Consider the following 23,068-nt stretch of genomic DNA (forward strand, 5'->3'; position numbering starts at 1 on the left):
AGTCCAACAAATGCGAAGACAATGCAAAAGTTATGTAGACTTCTTTGCTAAGTTTCTTCCTTCAGCTTTCATATTTAACAATTTTCTTTGAATTCCCAATAGTGGTTGCAATATTTTTCAATGAAAGCTATTTCTGTTTAAATTTTAATATTCGGAAATACTAATATTTCTATAACGACGTTTCCTCTGTTTCAATTTATACCATAACTGTGACGTAAAGTGAATCTGTTGTACATAAATATGTAACAATTTATGAATTTGATCCGTATCACCATATCCGAGCAAATATCAAATAGCTTCACAACTCATAATAAGAATTCGCAATAATTCGAAAAAATGTAGATTCGAATCACGTGAATGACATGACATCTACTTTCATTTAGGCATCACATCAGCAGACTGCAGCTCCTTCAGCACCTTTCACATGAACTTTTCATTTCTACCACACAAACAACAATATATATTATTATATGACGTCACTTCATATGTATGTGTTGATGTGATAATAGAACATATGACATCATATACATAGTATGATAACACATCTTAACATTTTAACATATTACATCAGCTCTCGTCACACCACATCACTTGACGGTGTCACATCACATCAAAAAATACCTCAGATTTCGTTCGGAAAATCGTTGCATATTTCTATTTGCATGGATCGCATTGGCCTTCCCGATAAAAACTCCACTCATACGCATAAATATTTACCTTACTTAATCTACCTTCATGTCATCAGCTTTGATAAAATTCTACTTCTATTGTTGCGTGCTTAGAGTATAAGAATACAAAAGCTTGATAAATCATATTACGATCGAATGACCGTAAATTTTAAAAGAAACTATTTTTGCAAGTTACTAGGTATTAGCTACATCAATGTTTATTGCTTTTGTTGTTACAGCATACCGTCCATATGTGCATTAAACATTTGAGTAGTATTTATCAGACACAATACGCAAAAAATGCGAAGAGATGGACAAACTCACACAAATAGTACATAACACATAAAAAACTAAAATCTGGTTAAAATCTTAGTACATACTATATTTAATGTTCTTTAAGCAGCAATTGAGTCAAACAAAAGCAAAGCCAATAATAATAGTACGAAATAGTTGTAGGATCCTTATATCAGAAAAATGCTGAAGAAAGCACAAATTACACAAATACATTGTTACAAGAAAGTAACCGGAAATTGTAATTAAAATCCCCGGGTAAATGAAATTTCAAAAAATTTTATTTCTTAAGTTGTTTATAGCAACTCCTTAAGTCGGCCTACCTCAGTATGGCGTTGCATTTTTACAATTGGTAAAAATATTGAACAAAGAATTTGTCTCATATTTTGTATATGATCCTCATTTGTGTGTGGAATCAGTGCGAATATTGTAAGAGGCTTAAGGTTATTCAGTTTTGTCAAAAACACAAACACATGAGTGGTTCAAAGCCTTCAAAGATAGTCGAGAGATCATGGAAGACATGCCTCGTTCTGGACCTTCAACCTCTTCAACTGATGAAAATAATAAAAAGTAAAGAATATTTTGCTTGAATATCGTCAGCCAAGCATTAGAAAAGGACAAGAGAGCTCGACATCCAAAGCAAAAAAAACCCTCAAAAATGAGGTAAAATTTTTTTTATTCAAAATTCGTGAAAACGTTCATTCAAAACGGTCAGAATTGTGGAAAAACAATTCATGTATTTTACACGATGATAATGCACTATCGCATCGACCCACAATTGTGACCGAGTTTAAAGCCGAAAAGGCAATTAGTAAAATCGATCAACCACCTTACTCAGCAGATTTTGTTCCGTGTGATTTTTTCTTCATCTGCATATTTTGGAAGCTAACAAACAAACTTTAGTTAATGTGCCTAGAAAATAAAGCTTTATTTTAGAAATACTGAAGAAATACTTGAAGCTTGGCTTTTGGAAAATGCGTTTTAAAATTTAAATTCCCAAAGATCTTAATCTGCATTTAGGTTTTCTGAAAGACATATATTATTATAAATGTACCGATAAATTTTAGTGCAAACAAGTCTTTCCCAGAGCGGGACAACCAACTAAAGTGGATATTAGACATTTGTGAATATCTAAAGTAATTCTCTGAGAAGAAATTTTACGTTAGGATAGGACATTATTAATCTTTAACGATACTGAGTCATTAATTATAACTAGTTGGGTGGTCAGTAGGTTAATTGTGACAGTGATTTTAAAAGTAGTAAACTAAAGTGAATAAGACAGCTATTTTAACACCAAAAAAATTTACTTAATTTTTATTAGATATGTTAAAAATATCTCGAGATAATATTTTTTTAACAATTTCTTTAAAAATCGAATTAAGTTTTAAATTGTATGGAAAAGATAATTTAGAATCAATATTTCTTTACCGTCGATTCAGATATGTGGAGTGAACCATCGCTGCTCTTGGCCGCCACAGACTTTTTTTCAATTACGAATAGGATAATAAGTGAGACATTTAAAATGAATAGAAAACTGTCACTGGCAACCGGATTGCGCAACCGTAAAACAGACAACAATGGCAATTATAATTGCATAAAGATATTGTACATAAAGCAACAAGCTTAGAGATATGGTACATATGTACAAATATAAATTAAGGTGTCCGTTATTTCCGAAATTGATGGGTTTTTTGCAAACACCCTCTGAAGTTTAATAAAAATTTAACATAATTTTATTTTCGATTTATTTCATATTTCTTTTTCGTCTAATATTTTGCATTAAGCGATTTAGTTGCTTTCGAAAGGGATATTTTAGTAAAATTTTTTTTATTCTACTACAATTGTTTAATATTTTTTTTATAAAAACCATGCTAAATGTGCAGTTAAAATAAACATTTAATGACCGGAGCAGCCATACAAGTGATTTATACATCACGTGTTGCTTATACGACCTGGTGTACTATATGAATACAGTATATTTGATGCATAACTTTAACCGCATATTACTTTTAAAGGAGTAGTTCAATGAAAAAAATCGTTGACACTTTTTTCTAGAGCAGAAAATTTCATATTATAATATTACTATCTCAACGTTCAAGATTTATTTTCTGTGGACTAAACTTTAGTGCAAAAGACCAAAAAATACTATACAAAATATATGGAAAAAGTAAAATGATTTAGATACGATTGAAATTGGATCCGTTTTTCTAAGAACAAAAACTTAAACTTGAGAGGAGTTTAAAAAAAATTATATTTGAAAACAACGGACGCCTTAATAAGCACCATATCTAACACACAATCAGTTTGATCTCCCACATTGTTCTTTACAAAAAAATCGCTGACGCATGTTGATGACAAGTGAAGTCAAGTATACAATTTTAATGAGCGTTCATACAAACATGCAACAAAGACAATTACGGCATATATTTCGCATATTTATAAATATTATACCTCAATAATTATATAGAAATTTATAACCGATATATAGCTAAGTATAAGACCTTTGTTCTGAAAAATATAAATAAATTAAATTGACCTTACAGTGCATATAATTTGCGCGTTTATTGACTGTAAAAAAATCATTTTAAGCAGTACAAATCAATTAGGAAAGCGATTAGACTGAATGTTATTTCAAAAGTCTTAATTATTACAACTCCAAATCATATACATATGTATGTATATTTGAAAAATTTTTGCTAATAGAAACAAAACGAATATTTATATAACTTATACCTAGATAGATAAGTTGGTAAAAGTGATAGCCTTCATACGTTATCGTAAGACCTTATATCTTGATATCACGTCCCATTGTTCTGTTCAAACCATTTGTTGGCCTCAATAAAACTATTTACTTTCGTTAAGATTTGTTTGGAAAGACATTCAAAGTTTGGTATCTTATGTATTCCAAGGCTTCGATGTTTAGAAATGGGTATCCAGGGGGAAGTATTGTAACATTTTCTTAACTCCTTCAAGTTCAGAACTACCTTTTTCCCAAAAAAAAAGTAGTTGGCAATGCGAGAAACCTCTTTTTGACAGATGAAAATGTAAACAAACCAAAATTACATATTTTTTGGATGAGTATTAAGTTGAAATTAAGAAAAATATGAACACTTGCTTTCAGTTTTTTGTAGTCTAGATCTCATATACATAAATAAAATAAGTATATTTGTATAGTATATTAATATTCCGTTTACAAATTTGAAATTTCAAATTAAATTGTATATCAGCGGATTGTTCTTGCCCGCATTACCAACCCAACTCATTTTTAAGCGAATATATGAAATAAGCTATGTGAGTTTTATTTGTCCACGATTTAGCTATTAGCTTGTGATGGTCAAATAACACACACAGCATGTCGTATATGCTGACCTTTGTCAGAGACTCAATGATGGTCCTTATCTCTACGTTACTAAAAGCTCCTTCTATGCCCAGAGAGGCAGTCAATGTATGCTTGAGGTGCAATAACACTTTCATTGTCGCGTAGTTAAGAAAACAACTCAGGAAATGCAAATCGTTGAATAACATTTACATGACAAAGTTTCGCGCTGCAAGGACATGATAGACATTAACAGAGCATACTTAGGAGTTAGTGGGTTAAGAGAATGTAATGTGGATGAGTATTTTATAAAATAGTATTTAAAATGTGTAAAAATGAAAAGTCGTGTCGTTCATTGGCTTAGAAAAAAAATGTAGACCAATTCAATAAAATTATCACAACTGAAAAAAAAAAAATGTATTTGCTGAATTCACTGAATTTGAGTTCTGTCAAGGTGTAATGCTATTTTGGATTTCATCATTCATTTAAAGACTTACGCCTGAACAACGTTAACAAATCGTTCAACTTTATTACGAAAACTCACGTTCTGTAAAGAATGTGATCAATACTTGTATAATCGGCCTAGCGATCGTACTGCTTGCAACATCATCACCCTTTTTGAGGCCCAGTATAAAATATTGGATAATATTCAACAGACTAGACGACGTCCATCACGTAGTGAAGAAAATATGGACGCCGTAGCTGAGAGTGTATACGTAGACCTTGGACCAACTTGGCGCATTTTACGTCGAGCTCTTAAATTAAAAGAGTACAAGGTACAGTTTGTGCAAGAACTGAAGAATCTCGACCTTTTCTCGACATCGCTTCGCTCTGGTATTTTGAACACTTCCAAAAAAAACCGACCCTTTCGAACCAAATTTTGTTCACCGATGAGTCCCATTTCGGGTATATTCGGGTTGCATACCTATTGGAACCTGAAGAGATTCAGGGCTGCTACTTTATCCAGAAAAAACGTAGGTTTGGTGTGGTTTGTGGGCCGGTGGAATCTTCTTCTTCTTCTTCTTAATTGGCGTAGACACCGCTTACGCGATTATAGCCGAGTTAACAACAGCGCGCCAATCGTTTCTTCTTTTCGCTACATTTGGCGCCAATTGGATATTCCAAGCGAAGTCAGGTCCTTCTCCACTTGGTCCTTCCAACGGAGTGGAGGTCTTCCTTTTCCTCTGCTTCCCCCGGCGGGTACTGCGTCGAATACTTTCAGAGCTGGAATGTTTTCATCCATCCGGACAACATGACCTAGCCAGCGTAGCCGCTGTCTTTTAATTCGCTGAACTATGTCAATGTCGTCGTATATCTCGTACAGCTCATGGTTCCATCGAATGGGATATTCGCCGTGGCCAATGCGCAAAGGACCATAAATCTTTCGCAGAATTTTTCTCTCGAAAACTCGCAACGTCGACTTATCGGTTGTTGTCATCGCCCAAGCCTCTGCACCATACAGCAGGACGAGAATTATGAGCGACTTATAGAGTTAAGCTTTTGTTCGTCGAGAGAGGACTTTAGTTTTCAATTGCCTACTCAGTCCGAAGTAGCACCTGTTGGCAAGAGGAATCCTGCGTTGGATTTCCAGGCTGACATTGTTGGTGGTGTTAATGCTGGTTCCTAAATAGACGAAATTATCCACAACTTCAAAGTTATGACTGTCAACAGTGAGGTGAGAGCCAAGTCGCGAGTGCGACGACTGTTTGTTTGATGACAGGAGATATTTCGTTTTGCCCTTGTTCACTGCCAGACCCATTTTTTGTGCTTCCTTGTCCAGCCTGGAGAAAGCAGAACTAACGGCGCGGGTGTTGAGGCCGATGATATCAATATCATCGGCATACGCCAGCAGCTGTACACTCTTATAGAAGATGGTACCTTCTCTATTTAGTTCTGCAGCTCGAACTATTTTCTCCAGGAGCAGGTTGAAGAAGTCGCACGATAGGGAGTCGCCTTGTTTGAAACCTCGTTTGGTATCGAACGGCTCGGGTAGGTTCTTCCCGATCCTAGCGGAGCGTTTGGTAATACTCAACATCAGTTTACACAGCCGTATTAGTTTTGCGGGGATACCAAATTCAAACATCGCGGCATAAAGGCAGCTCCTTTTCGTGCTGTCGAAGGCAGCTTTGAAATCGACGAAGAGGTGGTGTGTGTCGATTCTCCTTTCACGGGTCTTTTTCAAGATTTGGCGCATGGTGAATATCTGGTCGGTTTGTTGATTTTCCAGGTCTGAAGCCACACTGATAAGGTCCAATCAGTTTGTTGACGGTGGGCTTTAATCTTTCACACAATACGCTCGATAGAACCTTATATGCGATGTTGAGGAGGCTAATCCCACGGTAGTTGGCGCAGATTGTGGGGTCTCCTTTTTTATAGTATTGGGCATGGCACACTTAAATTCCAATCGTTGGGCATGCTTTCGTCCGACCATATTTTACAAAGAAGCTGATGCATGCTCCTTATCAGTTCTTCGCCGCCGTGTTTGAATAGCTCGGCCGGCAATCCGTCGGCCCTGCCGCTTTGTTGTTCTTCAGGCGGGCGATTGCTATTCGAACTTCTTCATGGTCGGGCAATGGAACGTCTGCTCCATCGTCATCGATTGGGGAATCGGGTTCGCCTTCTCCTGGCGTTTTGCGTTCACTGCCATTCAGCAGGCTGGAGAAGTGTTCCCTCCATAATTTAAGTATGCTCTGGGCATCGGTCACTAGATCACTTTTGGGGTTCTACAAGAGTATGCTCCGGTCTTGAAACCTTCTGTAAGCCGCCGCATTTTTTCGTAGAATTTTCGAGCATTACCCCTGTCGGCCAGCTTATCAAGCTCTTCGTACTCACGCATTTCAGCCTTTTTCTTTTTCTGTCTACAAATGCGTCTCGCTTCCCATTTTCGTAACGTTGCGAGGTAGGCAGCCTGTTTTCTCTTCACTGCGACACGACACTCCTCATCGTACCAGCTGTTCTTTTGCACTTTCCGAAAACCAATGACCTCGGTTGCAGCTGTACGTAAGGAATTTGAAATGCCGTCCCACAGTTCCCTTATACCGAGTTGTTGACGAGTGCTCTCAGAGAGCAGGAGTGCAAGCCGAGTAGAAAATCGTTCGGCTGTCTGTTGTGATTGCAGCTTCTCGACGTCGAACCTTCCTTGTGTTTGTTGGCGTGCGTTTTTTGCTGCACAGAGGCGGGTGCGAATCTTGGCTGCTACAAGATAGTGGTCCGAGTCGATGTTAGGACCTCGGAGCGCACGCACATCTAAAACACTGGAGACGTGTCTTCCGTCTATCACAACATGATCGATCTGGTTGGTAGTTTTTCGATCCGGAGACAGCCAGGTAGCTTGATGAATCTTTTTATGCTGGAATCTAGTACTACAGATAACCATATTTCGGGCCCCGGCGAGGTCAGTCAGCCTCAACCCATTTGGTGAAGTTTCGTCGTGGAGGCTGAATTTACCGACCGTAGTGCCAAAGATACCTTCTTTGCCTACCTTGGCGTCAAAGTCGCCAAGCACGATTTTGACATCGTGGCGGAGGGCAGCTCTCATAAGCGCGCTCCAAGCGCTCATAGAAGGCATCTTTGGTCACCTCGTCCTTCTCTTCCGTCGGGACGTGAGCGCAAATCAGCGATATGTTGAAGAACCTCGCTTTGATGCGGATTGTGGCTAGACGTTCATTCACCGGAGTGAATGATAGTACTCGGCGACGGAGTCTCTCTCCCACCACGAATCTAACACCAAACTTGCGCTCCTTTATATGGCCACTGTAGTAAATGTCACAAGGACCTATTCGTCTCTGTCCTTGTCCCGTCCATCGCATTTCTTGGACGGCGGTGATGTCAGCCTTTATTTTTGCGAGGACATCAACCAGCTGGGCAGCGGCACCTTCCCAATTAAGGGTCCGGACAATCCAGGTGCATGCCCTCAAATCGTAGTCCTTATTCCGTTTGCCATGGTCGTCATCAAAAGGGGGGTCTCTCATCCGAGGCTGTTTCGACGTTTTCATTGGTATTGTTTTTTTACGTGGCGGGTCCCAAGCCCAGCGCACAACCCTATGTAGGGAATGTTTCGCCTTCTCACATTAGCTCGCCTTCGAACGGATGTTCTTAGGCTACCCAGGATACTTGGTCAAAGACCGGAAGTAGTGAGCTGCTTGAGCCATGTGTAAAAGAGTCGTTTCAGGCCACTCCCAAGTGAATGACGATCAGAGAACTTTCCTCACTTGCGTGAACTTCTACACATGACTCCATCCTACGGTGGAATCATCGGTCTATATTTCTTCCAAAATGATGCCGGTGAGAACGTTACTTTTATCTCGCCATGATAACCGAATTTTTCCTGTCTGAAATTGAAGCCCGTGATCTTGGCGACATTTGGTTTCAACAAAACGGCGCCACTTTCCACACGTGGAACCAATCAATGAATTTAGTTAGAGAACACTTCGGTGAACAGATAGTTTCATGTTTTGGGCCGGTCGACTGGCAACCAGGATACTTTGATATCATAGCGTTAGACTTTTGACTGTGAGCACTTGTAAAGTCGAAAGTTTTCGCTGACTACCTCGCTTCATTTCAGACCTTGGAGTTAAGCATAATGGGTGTCATTCGCCAGTCGAAATGCTCGGACGAGTCATCGAAAATTGAGCTCAACGAATGAGATAATCTTCAAAAAATAAATGCGATAGAATGTTCTTTCGTATGATGATAAACCTTTCTATTAAATTTGAAGTTTCTGTGTTGTTTTTTTTTTTTAAAGTAGCGAATCTTGAAATGGATCACCCTTAAGTATGTTGCTTCAATATTGTGAGAGCTGTTCGGCAGTGTGAAAAAGTGGCATTAAAGCAAGTGAAAAGATGCAGTGAACCAGAACTAAAATACATTTCGACACACACATATTATATAGAACAATAAATAATTGGAAAGTGTAGCATACATCTACTGTGTTGGCGCTAAATTTAATCCACTTAAAGCCAATTTTTTTGCGCACTAGTGCATTTTGAGTCATTGCAAAAAATGCTTATTCTCGAAAAGAAGGAAACTAAATTTGGCGGTTTGCGTCGTAACGCATTTGCCTTTTTGCTTGTTGAAAAGTTCACACTAAATTTAAAGTTGACAGCGGCCTTCAACGCCTTTCGATGGTGCTGTCAGACTGAGTTTAGTTTCCCAGAGTGCTTCACTTTTAGATTACATTCGTTTTAGCTGCCAAAACTGTTTTTGAAGCAGTGTTGAGTGTGGATAACCAAACTAATTAAGACAGTTAGAAAATTAGTAAGTGATGGAGTAGCTAAAGTGTTGATTGGAAGACCATTGTATTTGTATTTACGAATTTCTATTTTTTTAACACATCTGGCCTTATTAGTCAAAACATTTCGCAATTTGACTTATATATTATTTAACGTTCCGTGAAACATGGATATGATAACCGATTTCCCTCAGTTTCCCGAAAGTGTACAACAGTTGCCGGTAAGGGTGTATCAAAAGGAGCCAAAAAAAAGCAAGAAGCATTTCTATGCAAATGGTTGCTGTTTTTTTTTAGAAAACTGAATATATTCCAAATATACTACTAGCGCAATATGTTGTACATATATAGCAAATTGTGAGTAGTAAAAAATAATTGCTTGCCCGTTGACTTTCAAGAACTTCGCGCAAACCTTAATTCTGATATATTTATTGGTGCAATATGGGAAATAAGCGATGTTTTAGTCCGATTTCGCCCTTTTTCACACTGTAAACTAGGAATATACAGATAATTTTAAATACTAAATTCGGTCGAGATCATTCGGAGTCTTGATATATGAATTTAATGCCTCTGGCTTATTTATTTGTTGATTTATCGCGCTTTTCGTAGTGTACCAAGTTTAATTAAGATATCTAAATTTTTACTCAAGTTCAACAGCTTGCGCAGTAGGATGGATGAATAGACAGTTATACACTCAGAATTCCACTCGTATCATCATCTTGATCATTTATATATATATACACATATGTATATATGTATGTATAATCCTATATCTAACTCGATTATTTTTAAGTGATATAAGCAACCGTTCGGTGAACAAAGGTATTAAACTCTGTAGGAACATGTTGAAAAAGTATAAATATATCCCTAAAGAAGCCCATATTCAAAGTTAAGCTCCACAATTAGGTTGAAAACCCTTTAGAATGTTGTATGTACATTTTATCTCCTAAACCATTTAAGCTATAAGGGCCAAATACGCTCAGGACAAATCTGTTTGGTATCCCTACCCACACCGTGAATACGGTTAACATAAGGTGGAGTAACGGTTTGGTTGAAAAATGTTATACGTGCGATAAATCTATAAATAATTGCCTCAAAGATATGCTACGTTTTTACATTCAAGATAACATGAGAGGGCGTTTTAGGAGCCAGTGAAAAAATGTTGACTATAAGCGAGGCACTATTGTGAACTTTTTGTTGAAAATATCGATAAATATAGGAGATTTATTATGGGAATTAAGAGAGAATTATTTGCCGATAATACTATGTCTGTATATCAAAAATGTGTTGAATCGGATCAGTAATACTCTTAGCCCCCATATATGTACTAGAAAGCTTTTCGAACTTTGAGTTGACACCTCATACATACATCACCAATATTCTAGTTATCATATTTAGGTTTAGTGGACGTGCTTTCCTCCTAATTGGTTGAAAACCTGTCCTAAATCCCATATAACAAGCAAACCTTATGCACCTGAATATTTCCTTGGCTTCTATCTTGACAAGTTGAAAGAGTATAGAATGATGGGTTACATGCAAACTTAACATTTCCTTATTTGTTTAACTTTATAATTATCTTTTGATATACTACTGCACCCACAACTCAATGTAATAACTACAAACTCGAGTAAAACAAACTTAGCTTATGGCTTGACGCTGCGTGGATGTTAAGCGCGAAGGGAATAAATAAGATGATAAAAAAACTCAGACTCTTTTGAAAATAATAACCAACAATATAAACAACTATATTATTAAGCTTAGCACTTTATCGCCTTTAACACATCATTTCAGAGGGAATATAAACATGGCAGTAAATGTACGAAAATACAAGGAACTTTCCAAGGCAAACAGAAACAGAACTTTTTGAAACTAGAGCCAGAGAACGTATAATATAGAGAAGGTTCAACTACGGACAAGCGTGTGAACTGTCAAGAGCTAACAAAATCCTATTAGTGGATTTCACCACTTTTGGCTCGGCAGGAGAAATTTTAACAGAAATGAGTGAACAGAGCTGAGAATTCAATGAAAATTATGCTCAGAAATATACATTGCTATTACAGACGTATGTTGCTCTTTTGCTTATATTTTTATACGTTTACATGCAATCATATCAATTGATATGAATATCATTTTGCGAATTTTTGTGAATTCATGCAAAATTGATAACATTATTATTTAATTATGCTATTTTCATGGTAATGTTTGTAGTTAATGTCCAAATAAAAGCTACTTTTTAAATATTTCTTATCTTTGATAATATAATATAATTTCATATACTTACATTTACTTATGCATACATATGCATATGCTATATAAGTATATGATATATTATCGTAATATCCTAAAAACACAATACATATATTACAATAATAATATGTATGTATGTAGTATGTAAATCACACCTCTTATCATTTAAAACTTTCATACGCATCTATCCTGCAGATACATATGTATGTATGTATGCATGCAAGTACAAATCAATTTCAAATCAAGATATTATCATTTATCAGAAATATAAAAAGCGCGCGCTTCTCAATATTAACGTACAAACATATGTATGTATGTGCGTATGGCATTCTCACACAAATAATATATGCGTACGCATGTAAATCAAAAAATACAAACATTCTTCTGGAAAAAAAACAATAGTCTCAAAAATCATCATACATATTCGGTATACATACTTACAATATGAGGACACATGTAAATATGTGCGTATGGCATTCCCACACAAACAATGCATACACAACATATATACTCACATGCGTTCACATGTGGATATGTCACCCGCAAAAATTACAAATATTGTTTTACAAAACCAACAATCGTTTGAAAAAGCATCAGAAACCAATATGGCATCCAAATTGCCGACGTCAAAATTTATAGTAAATTACCCAACAACAAAATTTTCATTCATGAACGCAAACGTACTTTCAAAAAGCATATTCGATTCATTCATAAAAGCAGACGCCATTACATCTCCCCGAGCATGCCTTGCCTACAAGCGTCTTTTCGCGACGATTTCAAAAGCTAAAATTCATAAATTGAATATATTTCTGAAATGTATGAGAAGGCAAAAGTGACAACCCCGTAAAAATAAGTATGAAAATATATTTAAATAAAATAGACAACATAGTTTATTTGTCGAATTTCAAGTCTATAAATTTTTCAAAGAAAATATTCAATATTCTTCTGATTTTTGTGTACAGTCAATCCCGGTTAAGTAGTACTCCGCTTAATGAAAATCAAACCCCTCCCTCATCACTCTTAACAGCCTATATTATATCTTGCTGCATCTCACAGTTTGTTTTTTGAAACATATAGAAATTATTGTTTTAAGTACGACTCGTTTAAGTATCCGCGGTCGCTTATGTACCATATTATATTTTTATTTTTAACAAACCACAAAATTCTGTATCTTTGAATGTGGCACATAACCAGTATTGTCTGTATTTGTCAAGGAATGTGAAAAATATTTTGTAAGTCTGAAATATTTTTACGCAGCTGCGTCGTTATGTATGCAAGCTCACACACAAACATACATATTTACGCTGGTTTGTAGGCGAAGCTGTACAGCGGCAAGGAAAGCGGTGACAATCGTTTGATTTTTTTTGGTACAGCTCGGATTTTCTACCAACAACACATTGACTTTTTGACAAAACGTGAAGTTCGGCCATTGGTTGTCCGTGACAACGGAGTTTATGTATGAAACAATGGGTGTATATATTTACACATAAAGTTGTGTGTAGACAAATTTACAAACATTATGCGAATGATTCTTTCAAATTTGTTTACATGAACACAAAATTACATACATACATATGTATGTGAATATGTGAACTTTATGCGTACGGTTTTTAAAATCTGTTTACATATACATACACATGATTACATGCATATGACTTTTAAGATTTTATCAAAACCGGATTTTATCAAAAAAAATGTTATCATTACGGGTATGGTTTTTAAAAATCTGTTTAGTATATGTACAAGCATCCATATGCGAATATGTGCGTTGGGTAAAACGTTATCAAATTACTAATGCCCAATGATATGTACATATGTATGTACATATATTTATTTAAGTAATAATACAAATTTACACTTTATTATAAATTCCAACAGATTTAATGGAATTTATCATTAAATATGTCAAATTGCACATACATACATATATATGTACATATACATAGGAGCTTTGTTATCAAATATTTACATACATAAGCATGTACATATATGGAGAATATCTATAAATGATATCCATAGCCGTTTACGCATTGTAAATGTGCGAATCTGTAAGCGTACATTGAAATTAGCATCATTTTTCTCATTTAACACTGAAAATGCTCAATTCTGCTATTTTCGACGCTCCGGTTAAATATTGGTGAAATCCGCTTATAGAAACGAGTACCCCTCCTTTTGTGGTGAAATCCACTAATAGAAAAGAGTACCCCTCCAAAAAATGAAATATCCCAAATTTGGCAACGCGGTGAACCTTCTCTATATTAAACGTTCTCTGCAATTGTTCAGTGAAAATTTCATGACATTTCATAGATTGGAAGTGAAGTTATTGCGTTTTAAGTGTCAGTATATTTGTGTTATCGGTGCGAAAATGAGCTTCGAACAAAAAGCGAACATTGAATTTTGTTTTAAAATTGGTACAACTTTTACCGAAACGTTTCAATTGATGACACAAGTTTATGGCGATGATTGCCTATCCCGTAGCAGAGTGCACGAGTGGTTTCAACGTTTTCAAAGTGGTCGTGAGGACATAAATGACGACCAACATGTGGGCCAATTTAAATCCGTGATCACCGGAAATTCCATCGAAACTGTGCGTGAATTCATCAAAAATCGGTCGAAATTATCATTGAAATTCATGAAAATGGAATTGAACATTTCCAAAACATCGATTTATCGCAATTTGAGCGAACATTTGGGCTTACGAAAGGTGTGTGCACGGTTTGTTCCGCACAAATTGACTGACGACAAAAAATTGTTCAGAATCCAACATTCGTAGGACGATTATTTGATCAAAAATCACAATTTAACCATTATCCACTCCCCGTATTTACCTGATATGGCACCGTGCGACTTCTTCCTTTTCGGAAAAATGCATTTGCCCATGAGAGGAAAGCGTTATGCAGACGTAGTGGCCCTTGAAAGGCTTGCACCGGCATACTGGTGGCCATACCCTAAAACACTCGTTCGACATGCTTTTGGACCGTGAAAAAAGCTGTGTTGAAGCAGAAAGAGTCTATTTTGAATAAAATAAATTGATTTTGCCAAAAAACCATTTGTTCTGTTGTTTTTTTTTAAGTTCTGTTTACTTTGGAACGCTCCTTGTATGGTATGTAGTATAAGCAAGCTATGCAAATTGGTTGTAAAACTTAAATACGCGAGAAACCTTTTTTAACTCATTATTTACACCTTTTGTATACCTAAAGGCGACTCCAAGCACACAGCTATTTCCAAGTTGCCGGAACGTGTCGGATACAAGTGATGTCAGACGGTTATATTTACAGAGTTACAACAAACTTTTCGAAGCTGGGGGAAAGTTACAAGAGCATTTAGCAGAGAACATGCACTCCATATTAGTAAAACACACCCAAAAGCGAGTCAGCTTAAAAAGTTCACCATAGTTGAATTATATTTATTTGTAAGTGCATACTATCGTAGCTCTTTGGATCACATGATTGCATAAGTTTTGGTGTCTAACATTTTTCGCTTTAGACGGAACTTTGTTTGAAAAATATTAAAAATGTACACCAAGAGGTTTCCACGATTCTCTCTTTATATATTTGAATTTCGTATTGTTCAAAAGCCCTATGACAGCGTCGCAAAGTTTACTTACTGCCGCAAAAAATCGAAATGCATAGATACTCTGCGAATGTTGATTCTGATGATTGAGTTGTCTCACTATGTTTTGAATTTGTGCAGCCTATGTTTTCATGAACTGCGTATTTTGTTTCTTGCTTGCGCTATTCTTTGTCAGAATTTTAATACAAGGCAAAATTGTTTGAGTATTTTAGTACTTATGTATTCGCTTTATAAAAATAATATTGGTTGAAAAGTGATGAAAATAACATATAAATGGGTGTAAAAGATTAGAAAACATGACCATAAGAACAATACAGCGACCAGCACCAAATGCGACCAGACGACGGCGAAAAACCCTGGGCAAATGGGTAAGTAAAATTTTGATTATGGCGTACTGAAAAACCGAAACGGATCAGTTTGACAAAAGGCTGATGAGAGCAGTATTCTGTCACCTCAGTAGATAAAAGTGACATCTTACCAAAATGGCTGGTAGGCTAAAACTGTTCCCACCTGCGTCTCGTTGAAACCATGGCAGATATTCAAGTACGTTTAATGCACGTCGCACATAGGTTTCTGCTAGTGCATACTGCGGCTAAAAATATAAGGAGTTGTCGCAGGACAATGACATTTGGTACATCATTGTTTTGGATTCCAATCAAGAAAGAAATGAAAAAATCAAAATTACGCCCCCTTTTTTACGCCCATCTCCCATATAAGGTGAAACTTAATTTTTGACCTACAGCACTGATTTTTGGTACATAACATTTTTATGACATTATATATGTTGGTGTTAAATTTCAATAATATCCGCCCACTTTTACGCCCACCTCCCATACAAACGGAATTCTCTTTTATCAAGTCTCTTTTAGCAACTTTTTTACATCTTCATGACATTCTAATTTTTTTAATTTTATTTTAGTACGAAAAATGTTTATGTACGGACCCGAAGACATTAATAAGTGATGCATCACATCTTCGTTAGTGGATATGCGTCCAATTCTTCTGGAATGATACATCCTTTAGTTCCTGTAATCCTTGTTATATATATATTGCATACTTTTGGGCGGTAACTTGCCATTTTAGAGTATCTCATTGTTTTTTTCAAGAGGGGCAATTTGGGGCAGCTGAATTTTTTTTATCGTTTAGCTGAGACTTCAGGCTTTAATTCGGTGTATGTATGTCGACAGCGGTAGACAGCGCTAAAAAGTTACACCACTTTGAATTTGAAGAACATTGAAATTTTGACGTCCAAGTTATGTTGTTCCACAATATTTTTTATGCATTATTTTTTTTAATGGATTTTGATGCAAATTTTTTCTTTGATACATATTATAAATGAAAAATAATAATAAAGTTGAATTTCAATAGTTGTTTTATTGTATCAATGATTTGACTTTTGAGTAAATTTTTTGCTAATTTTGATGTTCTCCACATTCACCAACTTTGGGCAGTTCTGGCCAAAAAACTAATGCAGATAGAATCCTAATACTTTGGGAAATAATGTATAGATAGTTGGTAACAAACTAGAAATTTTCATTCAAATCAAACAACATGCCATTTTTGAATTTCAGCCACGGAAATCCCAATGTGCGTCGCCATAATTTCTTTGGCCGTACAGGTTCAGTCGTGCACACAATGCTTAATAATAGGTTGTCAAAAAAGTCTTGCGGTTGTCGCTGAAAGCGCGTAGTTCTAGTTTTATTCGTTGCATCGGTCATGGTCATAACAAGAGTCTCTTAAAACAATGCCATAGGCTTCCCATAGAAAATATAAAGTAACAGTTTACTGGTGGACTGAAAATATCGCCCAACTCAGACGCACATGCTTCAGCCTTCGCAGATCCTACACAAGATCCAGGCCGCATCTTAAGAAGCCGAACAATACAAAGTAGCAAAAAAGGAGCTCAAGCACGTTATCGACGACAGCAAAAAGAAAAAAATGGGATAAACTACGGGAGGATATTAACAGAAACCCCTGCGGACTCGGGACTTAAACGCTGCCAAAATGAATCACACGCAGGTGTGCAAATGTAAAACTCTCAATAAGAAATATTGAACGCCACACTGATGCAAAAGCGTTTATTAAGAGACATTGCGGGAAATATGAAAATCATATTCAAATTTTGAAAGTAGCTATCCAACTCTTGAGTAGAACAGACGTGTGAAGTGAAGCTGATTAACATTCAATCAAGTGAATATTTTAGCGATCAATGCAAAGCAAACCACCGTTAAAAAACAAACGAGAGTGTAAGACAAAATACTGATAACACAGTATCATTCGTGCTAACGCGCTAACAACTATGTGCTAGTGCAGCTGAGTGCAGTGCTAAGACACTAACAACCATATATGTACATCATATGATTGATTTACATAAATAAGTGCAAAGTGCAACTAATACAATATTACAAACAACATCAAATATTCATTAAATTAAGTAAATATCAATAAAATCTATAAATAATTATTAGCAAATCTAATTAAAATAAAAATACATGCTGCTGCAGCATGGACTCATCGTGGCAAACTGTGACCAGCAAGCGACCTAGAGAATCAGCGTCACCAACTCCGGAAACCAGCAAAAGAGTTAGAGAACTAAGTAAAGATTTGCCAAGCCACAATAGATTCAGTCTTCTTGACAATGCCATTAGCACGAACAACAATGACAATAATGTTATGGACTGCAATAACAGCTGTGACATTAATGAAAATACTACAGCCAAGGAAAAAATACCAAAACCGCCGCCAATATTCTTTCCAGATGTAACCGAGGTAAACAACATGATAGCTAACATTCAAAAAGTAATATCTATGAATGATTTCTATTACAAAACTGTTAAAAATAATGAAGTTCGGCTGATGGTAAAGAACGTTGAAAGCTACCGCAAATTAATTAAACAACTGAATGCAACTAAAGTTAACTATCATACATACCAATTGAAGGAAGAACGTTCGTTTAGGATTGCCATTAAAGGGCTTCATCACTCCACTGACATTTCATCAATAAAAGCTGAGCTTATAATTCTTGGTCATAGCGTCAGAAGTGTTAGGAATTCTACAAGCAGCATTGACAAGAGACCATTGAATATGTTTTTGGTAGACTTGGACCCCGACACTAATAACAAGGAAATATATGGAATTGAACATTTGTGCAACGCGGTTGTTACGATTGAGCCTGTAAGAAAGACAAATGACTTGGTTCAGTGCTACAGATGCCAAGAGTATGGTCATACACAAAATTACTGCAGAAAGGCCTATAGATGTGTTAAATGCGCCCTAGGTCATCCGACAGCAGAATGCTCAAAACAGAAAGAGACCCCACCGAAATGTGTCCATTGTGAACAGATACACACAGCGAATTACAGAGGATGCCTGGTATACCAAAAATTAATTAAAAGAAATAATGTTAAAAATAATAGGGAACGGGAAACTCAAGTTAAAGACAACAACACAAATTTGTCATATGCAGATGTTACCCGGTCTCAGTTCATTAATAACAACAATAATATAAATAGCGTTAGTGATAATATTAGCATTAACTTAGCCAAAGAAAATTCTCTAATAACTAAGATAGAACAAATGATTAACAAACAAAGCGAATTAATGAACACTATGATGCAAATGATGAGATTAATTATAGCAAAATTATGTCCTTAAATTTAAAACTAGCTATATGGAATGCCAACGGCCTTTCAAATCATGTACTAGAAGTAGAACAATTTCTTAAGACCATGTCCATTGACATATTTTTAATTTCTGAGACCCACTTCACATCGAAATCTTTTTTCAAGATAAGAGGTTATGATTTGATAAGCGCAAACCATCCAAATGACAGAGCTCATGCAGGATCTGCTATTTTGGTTAAGGCAAATATGAAGTATACTGTTGAAGAGCCCATCACAAAAGATTATATTCAGGCAGCATGTATAAAAATAAAATGTGACTCTTCCGAGGTGCTTGTATCCTCAATATATCTACCCCCTCGCCATAACGTCAGGGCTCATGAATTTGATGCTTTCTTTGGGTCGTTGGGACCAAGATTCTTAGTAGGTGGTGACTTTAACGCTAAGCATCCATGGTGGGGTTCCAGGCTAACCAACCCAAAAGGCAAAGAGTTGCATAAGTGTATTAGCAATAAGAAATTTTCAACACTGTCCACAGGAAACCCGACATATTGGCCTTCTGATCCTTGTAAAACTCCTGACTTGCTAGATTTTGTCGTATATAATGGAATTCCTAAAAATTGCCTCCATATAACAGATTCCAATGATTTAAGCTCGGACCATTCTCCACTCATTCTTCACTATAACACTTTTTTGCACACTTATATGAAAAAGAGCAGTATCATTTCTAAAACAACCAGTATACATAAATTTCAACACTGCCTGGACGAAAATATCAACCTCAATATTTGCTTAAAATCTGGTAGAGATTTGGATGAGGCAGTGGAAAGTTTGACCAATTCAATCCATGAAGCAGCCGCCATCTCCACTCCTTCGCGACAACTTGACCAAAGATCGTATAGTGATTTCCTTTCAGCTGACATAAGAAAACTGGTTCAGACCAAGCGACAGTTAAGGAAGATATGGCAGACAAGTAGGTACCCCTCTGACAAAAGAAATTTAAACAGGGCAACAAAAGAGCTAAAGCAACGACTCTCAGATTTCAAAAATGAATGTACAGCTAACTTTTTAAAAAGTCTAGGTACACGACCCAGCGATCACTCTATTTGGAAAGCAACGAAGTACATAAAACGCCCAAAAACAAGAAACCATCCGGTAAAAGATATTAACGGAGCATGGTGTAGGTCCGATTTTGCCAAAGCAGAAGCTTTTGCCGAGCATTTAGAAGGCACTTTCCAGCCATTTGAGTTTAGCTGCCCTTCTGTCATTGAAGAAATAAATAATTTTATTGAAAGCCCTTGTCAAATGGATCTTCCTGTAAGACCTATAAGACAATGTGAGGTGGGTAAGCAGATAGAAATGCTCAATAATGCCAAATCCCCTGGTTATGATCAAATAAACGCAAGAGTGGTTAAATTGCTAACGAAAAAAGCACATAACCTTTTAACGCTTTTATTCAATGCAATACTACGGCTTCACCACTTTCCGTCTCAATGGAAGTGCGCGGAAATCATTATGATCAGCAAACCAGGCAAACCTGAAAGCATGCTGAAGTCGCACAGACCGATAAGCTTACTGGTAACTTTCTCCAAATTATTTGAGAAAATCCTTTTGCGACGACTGTTACCAGTTTTAGAGAAAAATTCCATTATTCCGCAGCATCAATTCGGATTTCGTCACAAACACGGTACTCCTGAACAATGCCATCGCATTGTTCGTTTTATTAGTAATACGCTGGAAAGTAAAAATTACTGTTCCGCAGTGTTTTTAGATATTCAACAAGCTTTTGATCGAGTCTGGCATATTGGGTTGATTTATAAACTAAAAAAAGTGCTCCCTGCTCCGTTTTTCCTTGTTCTGAAAAACTACATTCTAGATAGACACTTTTACGTAAGAGTGAAAGACGAATATTCGAAAATATATCCTATTAGTGCTGGAATTCCACAGGGAAGCGTTCTTGGTCCGATCCTGTATACAATATATACCTCAGATATGCCTGTCCTTGAAAATGTCTTAGTCGCCACCTATGCGGATGACACTGCAATGCTTGCAGCAAGCAGTTCTCGGATCGAAGCGTCGAAAATGATTCAGGATCAGGTACGAATTACTGAGGCATGGTTTAAAAAATGGAATATGGCCATTAATACAGATAAATCTATACATATCACATTTACAATGAAAAAAGACTCCTGTCCAAATATTATTTTGAACAATGAAGAGATTCCTAACAGCAATACAGTGAAGTACTTAGGCCTCCATCTTGATAGAAGATTAACGTGGAAAAATCACGTTAAGGCAAAACGAAAAGAGCTTAAAGTAAAGACTAATAAAATGTACTGGCTTATTGGACCCAAATCTGAATTAAGTTTTGAAAACAAAATTTTACTTTATAAAGCCATACTAAAGCCGGTCTGGACGTATGGAATCCAGCTTTGGGGCTCTTGCAGCAACTCAAATATTGAAATATTGCAGCGTTATCAGAACTTAACCCTCAGGAAGATTCTGGATGCTCCTTGGTTTGTTTCAAATATCACAATTAACAACGACCTAAATATACCAAGTGTCAAAGACGAAATTAGGAAATTTAGTTCTAGATATCTTGAAAGGCTGAGCAATCATTCCAACCCTTTAGCTATTGCGTTATTGGATGAAACAGATGAAACGTTTCGACTGAAACGATTTCATATTCTAGACCTCCCGTACAGGAAATAAATAATCATTAGCTTAAGCTAAGTATAGAATAAAATATTACTTTTGCGCCCACTGGGGTCCAACAGTATAAAGTTATGTATATTTTAGAACATTTGCTTATTGTCTTGAATACAGACAGATTGTAAATAAAGAATTTGAGAAAAAAAAAAAAAAAAAAGAAGTTATACTATCCAGAATGAAATAGAGTTAAAACTTAAATAATGCCTTAGGAATTCTTAGAAAAATTATAAAGGACTGCAATATTTAATGGCTGTGTACTAATTTAGAGAATCATATTTTGTTTTTACTTTGTGTTTAGTCCATCAGTTTCTAATAATTGCCGTTAGCATGCTTTTTGGGGCAGTTGACTAAACTTTTCCGGCAAGCTTCCCGGTTTGAACATGATGCCGATAAGAAACAAACAACAATTGGTTATTAGTATACACTCAGCACAAGTTGCCCACATTGCTGACCAACGTCTTCCACAACACATACTTATATGCGCAGTAAAATCTTACCACAACAGCAGCTGGTAGGCAGGCACACAACAAGCTGTTAACCATTCTGAAATGTTGTGATGACATGCAAATATACATATTTATTCGTGCTTGCAGGTATTGGAAAGAATAAATGGAGAAAATATGCATTTTACTTTATCCGTTCACCCAACGACAGCCAGCCAATGTAGTTACGTGAATGGCACCGTCATCTGGCAGTTGGCGGTGAAACGTTGATGTGATATTTACATGTTGTTGCAGTTTAATTGAAAGCAGTTGTCGGAAGTAGTGGTAAGTAGTCGTTCCAACGTCTGCGGCGTGATTATGTTGGATAGACAATACATGTAATTAACATTTTTAGTAGAATGTTGATGACTGTGATCTAATTAGTAAACAGCCACACTCACCAACTGTAGGCATGAAACATCGGTCTAAAATTTTTCCCACGTTCTTTCCTGCCTGTGAATCTGCTTATTTGTAGATATTATGATATTAGAGTAGCTAGATTAGATTTACCAACGTATTGCAACTTGAAAAAGTTAAGTCGTGAACCAACAGCATATTTCAATTTTTATATTTAGGTTACATTGAAATTAAAATTCCTTTCTTTACCCATTAACATTTGTTTTCCATTTTAATAATCAAAAATAATCAAATAATGTTTATTGTATACATATATTGGCTTTGAGGTTTTCAATATGGCATATTTATTTTTTCTAATCATTTTTATTTTAGTGGTGTCGAGTTTTCAGTATTTTTGTTTTCATCTTTCGTTAGAGTTAAATGCTCCATTAAGTACTTATGCAAACCTTTCCTAGTTACAGCAAGCAAGCAATCACAGGTAACAACCGTATACATAGAATATAGTATGAATCCTCTTTCTGCTTAAAGAAAAGTTTGTTGAGATATGACGGATGTTGCATTTTATCAAACCTATT

This window comes from Bactrocera neohumeralis, chromosome 3, assembly GCF_024586455.1.
Source record: "Bactrocera neohumeralis isolate Rockhampton chromosome 3, APGP_CSIRO_Bneo_wtdbg2-racon-allhic-juicebox.fasta_v2, whole genome shotgun sequence".
In the NCBI taxonomy this organism is placed as follows: Eukaryota; Metazoa; Arthropoda; class Insecta; order Diptera; family Tephritidae; genus Bactrocera; species Bactrocera neohumeralis.